Genomic DNA, 12758 nt, shown 5'->3' on the forward strand with positions numbered 1-12758 from the left:
ATGGATTCCGGACGCATACAGCGTATCTTTGATCCCAGAGGGTCTTTTAGACCTCTCAGATAAGCCTTGAGGGTTAATGTTTGGTATAAAGCACGTTTAGACTCTATTGTTGTAGGTACAGTTTCGTGAAGCGAAATGTAGGTCATGATAGTACTGAACAGATTCTGGCATCGTTCGTAATATTCCTGAGGGGTACTAGATCCCTGGGTCTGCATAGCCAAATCGTTATACAATGAGGACTCATCGCGGTGGTCTGCGAAGTTATTTATTAAGGCCGTTTTTATACCCTGCCACGTTTCTGGAATACCATTCGCATTAATATGTCTAGCCGCGGCGCCGGTAACTTTATTTAAAATACCATTTATAAGGGCTAAATTTGATAATTCGTGCCCTGGCGCAGCGCAAAAGTGGGTCAACACTAACTGGTCGCATAGATTTATAAATCGTGTAAGTACGTGCGGATTACCGTCGAAGTCTGGTAATAGCCTAAGAGACTTGTAAATTACATCAATATCGTATTGCGCCATATTTTCGTTTAAGTTCCTACACTCGTCTATTGCTCCTAATCTATTTATAGCTCTACTATCCCTATCTAACCTAACGGTACGCGATTCCCTTGGATGAAAAATTTTGACGAACTAATAAAATACACACAAAAAAAATACAGTAAGGTAATAGCATGCACAAGATTGGAAAGGATAAAAATTTAAGTTTAATATAATTAGGATTAGGAAGGTGAGGACTTGAAAGATTCAAGGACTTACAGCATTATTTTCTTCTGGACGAATCGATGGCTTGATTCACCTCTGGACTGCAGCTCCCGTAGGTTCGGATATTCGAAGCGCGACTTGATAGCCACTCGGAGGGCTCGGTGAACGGAAATCTTCGTACGCGACCCGGGCCTAACCGTGAATATCCTACCGACTGCGCCAATTTCGTTAGCTGCAACCGGAGGTTCCAAGAAAAAGCAAACTTTATTTAATTAAATTTAATTTAAAAGAAAGAAATTACAATAAAAGTAAAATTAGGTAAGCTAGTGATACCGTCTCGAAGTGTGAAACAAATATGACTATAAAATAATTGGTAAAATTAATGAAACGTCGCCGCTGTCGTCATGAGAGGCGCATTTTGCTGATGCTGTTGTCAAGAGAGGCGCGTTTTGCTGATGCTGCTCCGCGCGGTCCATAGTGCAATGTGCAATCTTGATTTGGGTAAACTGGGTCAGCGTCGATGCAGCGATCTTCATAGATTAGGCGTGCGTAACAAGGGTGTAAATAACAATGACCGAGGTGTGTAAATACCTAGATGTGTCAGTAAAACTCTTCATGGGAAAAAGAGTGAAAAATAAAATAAAAGTAAAATATGATATAAATACAGTGTGAGTCACGTTAAAGTGTACATATGAAAATAGATGAAACTAGACCTATTTTTATCGACAAAAAAGAGATCATAATTTTTTTGAGATTTTTTTTTAAATTTTTATATGATTTTTATTCTTCCAATTACTTATTGTAAAGAAAACGTAATAACTTTTAAACTAAGCGGTATATCCTGATAAAATAAAAACAGTAATAATGCTAAATAACAGGCGATACTAAAAAAATACATAAAATACACAAAAAAGGCCAACAAATAATAAAAAATGATACTTTTTGAAAAAAATCTGCTTTTAAATTCGTGTTTTTTTGGTTATTTGATAAATTTCTCCAAAAAATGCTCCTATAACCGGTAGTTTTTATTACTTTGTATTATTCTCTATCGTATTACCTTCGTAAAACCAAAAATCGCATGTCTCTATCCCTATCACAACATTTGCTATGATCGTTTGAACTAAGCCTCTCCGGGCGCGCCATTCAACGCTTCGTTAACAACGAAACTGAAAATGGCTCTAGATTTGTCATTTTAATAAAGACAAGTTAGATTTCAAATAAACACAAAAGATTTCGAAGTAAAATAAGCATTTTAGTTAAAATTAAAATTGTCTCTACCTGTAGCGGAGAATAATGTTGTGGCAGGCCTTTGTTCAAACGATCATAGCAAATGTTGTGATAGGGATAGAGACATGCAATTTTTGGTTTTACAAAGGTAATACGATAGAGAATAATACAAAGTAATAAAAACCACCTGTTATGGGGGCATTTTTTGGAGAAATTTATCAAATAACCAAAAAAAACACGAAATTAAAAGCAGATTTTTTTCAAAAAATATCATTTTTTATTATTTGTTGGCATTTTTTGTGTATTTTATGTATTTTTTTAGTATCGCCTGTTATTTAGCATTATTACTGTTTTTATTTTATCAGGATATACCGCTTAGTTTAAAAGTTATTACGTTTTCTTTACAATAAGTAATTGGATGAAAAAAAATTCTATAAAAAATTAAAAAAAAATCTCCAAAAAATTTTTACCTCTTTTTTGTCGATAAAAATAGGTCTAGTTTCATCTGTTTTCAAATGTACACTTTAACGTGACTCACACTGTATAGAATAATTCTTTCTTGGTCCACTGACTGAATGTCTACTCGGACATTGCCCGCGGGCGGCGTGACCGGAGGGAGCGGCGAGCGTTCGGCGAACGAACGAGCAATGTTCGGTTCGCGAGCGAACATCGAAGAAGTCGATCCTGACGCACTCTTTTCAACGACTTTGCACTAAACGGTCTCGATAATCTTGTAAATTTATACTGAATAGATGATTAATTTCATACAGTCCACTCCTTTTCATTTATTTACTACACTCACTATCGAAGTAACACTGAATAATAAAACATTTGTGAATAACGCCCATATTCACAAACGATGCGTGCTTATGTGAAGCAGCAAATCCAACACACAGCGTTGAATAGAGCTCTGTGATTGGTTTGTGTGTAACCCTGTGTCAATATTATGTCAATATTAGTGTGATTTTTTTTTTGTTTACTATATTCCAGTAACCTACGTATTCTATTAATGATGATTCACCTGCATGTTAAGGGAAACCCTTCCTTATGAGTCATGTCAGTCCCCCATGACAGCTCATCGTCCCCAGTTCTTACCGAGTGTACGTAAAATAATGAGATCCACACACCTACAAACTGACATCCCTTCAAGATGTTTTTGAAGTTTAATTTTTAAAGAGCAGATTTCTTGATTGAACAAAATAGAAATATTGAACGTACCGGAAAGCGCAACGTAGGACGACCACCCACAAGGTGGACTGACGACCTCATAAAGGTTGCAGGAAGGCGCTGGATGCAGGCCGCCACCAACTGGCCATTGTGGAAATCATTGGAGGAGGTCTATGTTCAGAGAGCAACGTAGGACGTCCACCCACAAGGTGGACTGACGACCTCATAAAGGTTGCAGGAAGGCACTGGATGCAGGCCGCCACCAACCGGCCATTGTGGAAATCATTGGGTGCCCTCTTAGACGCATAACATTTTTCATCATAATTTAGTTTGGTATAACAGTATTTGCATAAAGTTTTTTCGCATAAACTTTGATATGAATAGTTTTCTAAATGCATAATGGTTTCTTAGGCATAATAATAACTTTCTCTAATTTTCAATACCATAATTTAAATAATCATAAATGTAAAGAACATAATTTTTATATACATAAAGTTTGTTTTTAATAAAATACTATAAACATAATTTAATTATTTATAACATTTAAAGTCATAAATATTGTCTATAAGAGCAACCAACATTGAAGAGTAAATAATTATGTATTTGTGATGTTGCGAACGATCCTCCTTCCACCTTTATACTCTTTCGGCCTATAGATTTGCAAAAACTAAATTATCTGTATCGTTGTCATTTTTGTTCTTAATTTTTGTCCTGTTTCTTAGAAAACTTAATCTCGTGAAACTACATTCTGTTTGATCTTGAATCCCTCTTATCTATTATAACGCACATATTATACAGTCCACATTTCCTTTACAACATTAAGCTTGCCTGGTCTGGAATTATGTAGATCCCGACTGGCCGTGGTCTCTTCCACGTGGTACTAGTCTGCCCTATACTAGAGTGTAATTTAAAAGCCGGAGGCGCGGAGGGAGTGCGGTCCTCGCTCGCTGTAACATATATCCGGCAGCCGTGCGAGCTGGAGCGGCTGAGGCTGGTCGCCGAAGGCGACCAGCAAGCCGAAGCTGCGGAAGCGAGCATGGCATGCCGGGTATATGTTACGCCAGAGCGGAAGGACCGCACTTCCCGCAGCGCCGGAGATAAGGCAATCCTAATGCTTGCTTGCATGCTTGCTTGCTTGCATGCTTGCTTGCTTGCATGCATGCTTCCTTGCTGCTTGCTTACATGCTTGCGTGCTTGCTGCTTGATTGCATGCTTGCTGCTTGCTTGCATGCTTGCTTGCTGCTTGCTTGCTGCTTGCTTGCTGCTTGCTGCTTGCTTGCAGGCTTGCTTGTTTGCATCCTTGCTTGCATGCATGCTTACATGCTTCCTTGCAGCTTGCTTGCATGCTTGCTGTTTGATTGCATGCTTGCTGCTTGCTTGCATGCTTGTTTGCATGCTTGCTTGTCTATTTCATATTTGTTAAAATTATGGTATTTTGTATATTATGAATGATAATATTTATGGCATTGGTTTAGATGCCAATAAATGTTATGCCTAGAAAACGTTATTAAAAAAACAAGTATACAGAAAAAATATATACTAAAATATTATTATAATAAAAGTGGTTATGGCAAAAAAAATATGCCTTATGAATTATTCTGTATGAACGTTATGCGAAATGATGAGTATGCCAAAAAACTTTATGCACTCTTAAATTATGACAATATTTTTTATGCAACCGAATATGGACCCGAAATCATTGGGGGCCTACGTTCAGCAGTGGACGTCCTGTGGCTGAAATGATGATGATGATTGAAATAGATGCCGTGGGAAGAAACTAGTGTTTACTAAGGCCCAGAACACACGGTGAAACGCAATTGCAACGAAACTGCAACTTCTAGTTACTTTTGAGTTGCATCTAAGTTTCTGCCATAGATTCCGTTGAGAGACCACACATGACGCGACCATTTCAAACCGGTTTCAAACTGGTTGGTCAACAGTTTCGTTGTAGTCGCGTTGCGCCGTCTTTTCTGGGCCTAAAACATCATTTCCCACGTAGAGGATTCACTCACATGACTTGTAGTGCTTAAATTAATTTGTATTGGCCATTGCCACTGTTGTTTACGCAGACTTCAGTATTTTTCTATCTATTTTTACCGCTTTTTTCTCAATAGATCGAACTAACCAACACTATGAAGGCATCGACTTCATTCATGCAAAATTTTTGGCACCGGCATATCAAATCCGATGGCTGACTCATTGCCACTCGATTATAGACTTTAAAATAGTCGAGATTAAGTTTAAAATGTTCAGGCGATTGCCGCTATTAATAGAAGGTTAGTTTACAAATACTTTTCGTTTAGTTAAGGCCGCTAATCCACGATAATATTTACTTGCGAAATAAAAAGTCGCCTTGAATATTTTTCCTTTATCTTTTGAACATCAATTATTTTCATTTATCTGTCTGTAGCCTATGATTGGACGCAGTACCGGATTAAGGCGCGTATTCACAAACATTTCTATCAGGTCTCAGTGCGCGTGAACGCACAGGGTGACACACGAACCAATCACAGCTCTATTCAACGCTGTGCGTACACATAAGCAAGTATCGTTTGTGAATACGGGTATGTGAGTAGGGCAAGTGACCCGGTTGTGGCCACCGACCCCTTTGTGGCCATTTAGAACTTCAAATCGTTATAACTAAGGCAAAGACTAATATATTACTCTATGGTTTACGGGAATAAAAATATCTAATATTAGCAACACTGATAGCGTTAACAGCTTTGATGTGTCAAGCTTCACTTCAATCCAACAAGTCATTACTTTTTGAGAAGCGTGAATTGTTTTAAGTCTTAGCAAAAAGGCTAAGGCGAGCGGGTGAGTAAACAATCATTATTTTCTAAATCCTTCTTATTTTTTTTAATGTTTATGTTAATCCTTAATAAAGAATACACTGTCTAAGTGGTACTAATGATATTTTATCGCTATTTGTTTATTAAGTGGGTTTATGAGAGGTGGCCACTAATGGAGCCAGAATGAACGAATTTTCCCATCTTTGGCCACATGACTGGCCAAAAGTGGTGCACGAAGAACCCCACTTTTGGCCATTTAGTTTTTATCGTGATTTTTCAATTTAATTACTTAGCTATTTTGATATAAGTAATCGATTCATTTTCAGAGTTACGATTATAATGCCTCCATCGAAACCAAATACTAAAAAAATCGGTGTTGTGAAAAGAAAATTGTTCCAGTACTAACCGCATAAACTTATACTATAGGTTAATGTTGATCTCCTTAATTATCATTTCAATTCAAGCTGAGATATTATATTTCATACTAGCGGCCGCCCACGACTTCGTACGCGTGGATCCCGTTTTACCCCCTTCATCTATCTTACGCGGTTTATATTTTTTCGTACAAATGTTTTTTCCCGCTAACTCCCGTTCCCGTGGGAATTTTGCAATATCCTGTTGTAACTAAGCTTTAAGTTTACTAAGGTACCTGCATGCAAAATTTCAAGCGTCTAACTTAAGCGGTTTAGATTTTTCATACAAAAGGGTTTTCCCGCGAATTCCCTTTCCCGTGGGAATTTCGGGAATTCCTTGTAACTAAGCTTTAAGTTTACTAAGGTACCTACATACCAAATTTCAAGCGTCTAACTTAAGCAGTTTAGATTTTTCATACAAAAGGATTTTCCCGGGAATTCCCGTTCCCGTGGGAATTTAGGGAATTCCTTTACATACCAAATTTGAAGCGTCTAACTTAAGCAGTTTAGATTTTTCATACAAAAGGATTTTCCCGCTAATTCCCAATCCCGTGGGAATTCCTAAGTATACTATAACCTGCCCAGGAGTATGAAAAATAATTGTACCAAGTTTCGTTAAAATCCGTCGGGTAGTTTTTGTTTTTTTTTTTATGAATTTTGATGGCCAGAACTGGCACATGACTGTGGCCAGAAATGGGGTAAAGCTGGCCAAAAATGGCACAAATTCCCATTTCTTTTTCTTTTCTACAGGATTATTTTTCCATTGAATCATTATAAAAAAAATGTATCCTTAGGCTAGATCTAAATATATTTAATCACTTTTTACAAGAAATAAGTCCGTGATAACAAAAACTGTAAAATGATATAGCCTCAAAGTCTAAAAAATTCTTAAAATGGCCAAAACCGGGTCACCTGCCCTACCTGAAGCTCCAAGTAATCGACACCTGTGCCTACATCTGTCTTTAGAAAAAATAATTAACGTATTTATCACAAACTCTCTATGCCAAATGTCATCATAATCGGTCCAGAGGTTTAGGCGTGAAAGTCTAGCAATTTTTTTTTTGGGGCAGTTGCTTAATTTAATTGCTTAGCCCAATGGCTAATCCAGCACTGATTCTTCTTCAGAATGCAAGGTCAGTAACATCGGCCATGTGTGAACTTTAAAGTGAACGGTTCATTCATTAGGTACTAAGTATTGTACAAGATTACCTATTGGACGTCCACCCATAAGGTGCACCGACGACATCATAAAGGTATCAGGAAGGTGCTGGACGCAGGCCGCTACCAATCGATCAACATGGAAATCATTGGGGGAGGCCTATGTTCAGCAGTGGACGTCCTATGGCTGAAATGATGATGATGATGATAACCTATTGAATATGGAACGTTAAAATATACCTACACTTAATTATTAGATCAAATTACCTATGTACTTAAACTAATAAGTAGTCAATTGAGTTTAAAATCAATAAACAGTTAAATTGAGATGACGAACAGTGACTTCATAAGTTCCGCGTTTGGACAGCTCTTAAAAATTGTGTCAATTGATTGGTGGTGTCAACTGGTCAATTCTTCAGACCACCATTCCACGGTGTCTTAATAACCTGTCAGAGACATTTAAAATGAATTAAAATGATTCAATCAGACCTTCGAAAAAACTAGGTAGGGGGTTTATTTTTAAAGCACTCGAAATTAAAAAGTTATAAAGTATTTTTTTTAGGATTAGGCCTTTTTGCGCTTGTAAAAGCGCTGTTATGAGTCCCATTTAAACCCTACCATTGCTCAGGATAATATTTTAGGCCGGTGATGGTGTCACAAAATAATGTGCTGAGAAGAAGCAGCGCAAGAAACTTGTACAACACCCTTACTTATATGACATGCATTAAGTTAAAGTATTCGTACGCCTCCAAAATACGTCCAAGCATTCAGGATTTTTTTTGTATATTCTTCTTCTTATCGTGTCGACAACAAACCTATACAGTGTCAGCCCAAAACTCGGCAACAAGAGTGGCGTTTTCAGTCATCATCATCATCTCAGCCATAGGACGTCCACTGCTGAACATAGGCCTCTCCCAATGATTTCCACAATGGCCGGTTGGCGGCGGCCTGCATCCAGCGCCTTCCCGCTACCTTTATTGTCGTCAGTCCACCTTGTAGGTGGACCTCCTACGCTGCGCTTTCCAGTACGTGGCCTCCACTCCAGAACCATGGTGCCCCATCGGCTGTCAGTTCTGTGTACTATGTGCCCTGCCCATTGCCACTTCAGCTTTCTAATCCGTCGGGCTATAGTTCGTTTACGGATCTCTTCATTTCTGATTCGACTTCGTAAAGGCGTTTTCAGTAGTTTTCATTAAATCTTCCTGCGTGCAGTTGTATATTTATTTACCATGAAAATGCATAAAAATATTTTTGAACACCGCCCAAGGCGCAACAGGTAGGGCGGTGTATGATACCCCGTGACCTACTTAGAGAGCCAGGCTCCGAGGCTCCAATACTGGGTCACGAGTGCACCGGCCGATCGGGTCATGACGTCAGCCGCGTATATCCAATCAAATTCTTTTTATTTTTTTATTTCGGACTACGTATTTCCAAGGGTTAGTAAAAATTATACATAAGAGTTGGTTTAAAATAGATTTTTTTAGGGATAAAAATACTTAAGAGGCTTTTGCTAGTTCGTGAAATTTAGTTTGTCACAGATCGTCATAAATTATAACCTTATGTATGTTATTCTGGGTTATAAACATTAATACTGGAAAGTTTCGTCAAAATTCGTTCAGTACTTTTTGCGTGAAAGAGTAACAAACATCCAAACTTGCGTATTTATAATATTAGTAGGAAGTATGTTAATACACTTAGGTATGAAAGGCACACAGTAGAGAAAAATAGTGTAATTATTGTATTTAATTTATTATCATGAATTATACAGTTTTGTTTGATATCTACTTCTAGATAGCACTTGTTGCCTAATTTATGAAAAATATCACAAGCTGTCGAAACCTTCGATTTATCGATCGAATCGCTTGAATATCGCTCGAGGCTGAGATAAGACCCTTGAGCTCGCAAAGGCCGTTGACTCCGTGACGTCATCGTGACGTCACGGTGACGTATCATACGGCACCGTCATCGCGTGTGCATCGTCATTGTCATGATAAGTTTTTTGTAGCTTCTTCCCACATATTTGTATAAACAGTTGTGACTACATGTTTGTGTAAAGTTCGTTCGTTCGTTCGTTCCAGCCGAAAGACGTCCACTGCTGGACAAAGGCCTCCCCCAAGGATTTCCATAAAGACCGGTCCTACGCCGCTCGCATCCAGGCACCTCCCGCGACCTTCACCTGATCGTCGGTCCAGATGTGTGTGCCTCATGAGATTTATTGTTTTCGCAAGTAATAAATTAAATTAATAATTGATTAAACAAAGAGTAAGAACCTTTACAGTTAAATCTCCATCTACAGTAAATAGTTTTAGGTCAAACTGTGTGGGAGAAAATATCACCCAAGATTTCACTTAAGCATTTTGTGTAAGGGTTTTTGAAATTATTAATTTATCATTCATCATAGAATCTAAAGCCCTAATGTATGTTATTTTATTCATCATCATCATTTCAGCCACAGGACGTCCACTGCTGAACATAGGCCTCCCCCAATGACTTCCACATCGCACGGTTACTTTACTTTTTCATAGCTTAATATCTTTTGCATTGCGTCATGAGAATTTTCATATACCTTACCATAAAAGGTATGGGGTTGCTCATACTTAAGCCCCTCTTTTATCCCCCCAGTTATTTTTGGATGAGCTGTCACATCTAGTATGTCGACATTGTCTTGCTTCGTCATCATTTCGTAGTGTTCACAAAGAAACTAAAAAAAGAAATAAACATCATTGGACCAACTTTGAAAAACCTTGAAAGTGAATCACGAAAGCTGAAAGTTGCAATGGAGTCATTGATGACATGCTTAATGGACAAAAGATATGATTAATACAGTTATGGCTTAACATCTTACAAGATGTCTTCTGTAGAAACTAGAATTAAGAAATTGGCACAGACCACTAATCAAATTACATATTTTTAAAGGAACCCTCTTGAAAGAAGAAATATCTCTAAAAGTAGTTTATTTGCTTTTCCGCCCGCGGCTTCGCCCGTGTGGAATTTTGTCTGTCACGGGAAAACTTTGTCGCGTGCGTCCCTGTTTCAAAAACCGGGATAAAAACTATCCTATGTCCTATCCCGAGACTCAAACTATCTCTATGGCAAATTTTATAAAAATCGGTTCAGTGGTTTAGGCGTGAAAGCAAGACAGACAGAGAGACAGCTCGTTTTCACCATCAATCCCTAAAAAGTGATCCCTTTGAAAACAAAATTCCTATTATGTGTTGCCATAGGGGTCACTAAAAATTAGGGATTGATGGTGAAAACGGGCATAAGACTTTCTGTGACTGTGACAGAGCGAACCCTATGTGGGCGAATCCGCGGTTCTTTACTAGTCATAATAAATGATTCATAAGCAGGGGCTTCAAGCCCTTTGCGTGACCGAGCAGAGCGTGGGGATGAAAACACGTGGGATATGACTGAGTAGGCGCCAATGGGGGATGGAAGATTATTTAGAGAAAAGCTCCTTTTGTTTCATCATTTGTGTTTTGTGATAGTGAAGGGTTGACGCATTTGGCGATATATCCCCGTGTTATTTTATTCTTATCTGGATTCACGATAAAATAAAAATTATTCATACGACCTAAGACAGTGGCTCTGTATTTAGTAATATGTGCCTAAGACGTTGGAAATAGCATATAAATTAGTGCAATGAACGTGATTGTATTTTTGTGCGTGTTAACACGTTTTAAATAATTTACATTGCGTATACGTGATTACGTGATCGAATATAGATGGTTGTTGCATTCTTTCTTCAGTTTGACTTCACTCGAAATCGTACCATACCTATTTACCTATAGATGTTTTTGGTGCCCCTTAAAGGCTGATTTACACGTATCAGGCGCGCGATCTATTGAGAAAATTTGTCATTTTGTAGCATATTGATAAATATTAAAGTGAAGAGATCTTTTGCTTCCCTTTAACAAAGTGTAGGTACGCAAACGTGACAGTATGTCCCTCGAAAGATGTGGGGCACGGAGATCAATTGAGAAAATTCTTCATTTTATAGCAGATTATGTCAATTGATTTTCAAGCTATTGTAGACTAAGGAAATTAGTTGCTTCCCCTTGGCAAAGATTTCGCGAACCTAGAACAACGAATGACCCTGACCCAGTATGACTCTCGACAGATGTGAATCGCGGTGCATGTGGAGAGCAGATATAAGAAAAATAGTAATTTTGTAGCAAATTGATGATTTGCAAGCGATTGTAGAGACAAGCTAAGCAATTAGCAAAGTTTTCGCGATCGACATAGTCACATAGGAGTATAACAGTCTAGGGCCCTCGCCGATAGATGTGAGGTGCAGGGCAAGTGTTGCCTAGATATAAATTAAGAAAACTAGTAATTTTGTAACATATTGATTTGCAAGTAACTGTAGATAAAAAGAAAATTACAACGCGTTTTCTGCGTCTCTTCAGACAAACAATAAGCAAAGGTTTCGCGGTCGATATACAAGTAGAACACCAATCTGACATAGTATAGCCCTCAACAGATGTGGGGCGCGGAAATCTATTGAGAAAATTCGTTATTTTGTAGCATATTGATTGATGAAGGAAATTACAGTGTTTTCTGCTTCCCTTCCAACTAACTATTAAGCATCTTTTGCTTTCCCCAGCTAAGCGATTAGTAAACTTATCGCGAACATAGAGCAACGAATGACCCAGTATGGCCCTCGACAAATGTGAGGCGCGGGGCATATAGAACGCGGAGATCAATTTGATTTGCAAGTAACTGTAGAAACTAGTTAAAGTTTATACATTTAGTATCTTTGGTTTCCCCTAGCTAAGCGATTATTAAACAACGAATGATCCTGACCCAGTATGGCCCTCACCCTGCCCTGCACCTCTAATTTGTGGAGACAAATGAGAGGTGCAGGGCATGTGGGGCGCAGATATAAGAAAATTTGTAATTTTTGTAGCATATTGATAGATTCGCAAGCGACTGCAGGGACAAAGTAAATTACAATGCATTTTCTGCTTCCCTTCAGACTAGCTAAGTGTACGCAAACCTGACAGTATGGTCCTCGACAGATGTGAGGCGCGGAGTATGTAGAACGCGGAGATCAAATTGAAAAAAAAAATCTTAATTTTGTAGATGATTTGCAAGCTGCAAGACTAAAAAATTCGACATTTTATGGCTATTGATCTATTTTTTTTTCTTTATTAGGAAAACGATTTTCAAGCGACTGTAGATGATGTACTTAAATTACATAGCCTTTTCCGTAAGCGTAAACAAAACAAATTATGTACATGGCATTTTCTGCTTCCCCTTGGCAAAGATTTCGCGAACATAGAACAACG

The 12758-nt window shown here is 38.2% G+C and overlaps 1 pseudogene; it reads left to right on the plus strand.

Moving 5' to 3' along the window:
• The window catches only part of LOC135085810 (putative fatty acyl-CoA reductase CG5065), a 94350-nt pseudogene that overhangs the window by 9307 nt on the left and 72285 nt on the right, over positions 1-12758 (plus strand).

The sequence above is a fragment of the Ostrinia nubilalis genome, chromosome 29, assembly GCF_963855985.1.
Source record: "Ostrinia nubilalis chromosome 29, ilOstNubi1.1, whole genome shotgun sequence".
Classification (NCBI taxonomy): domain Eukaryota; kingdom Metazoa; phylum Arthropoda; class Insecta; order Lepidoptera; family Crambidae; genus Ostrinia; species Ostrinia nubilalis.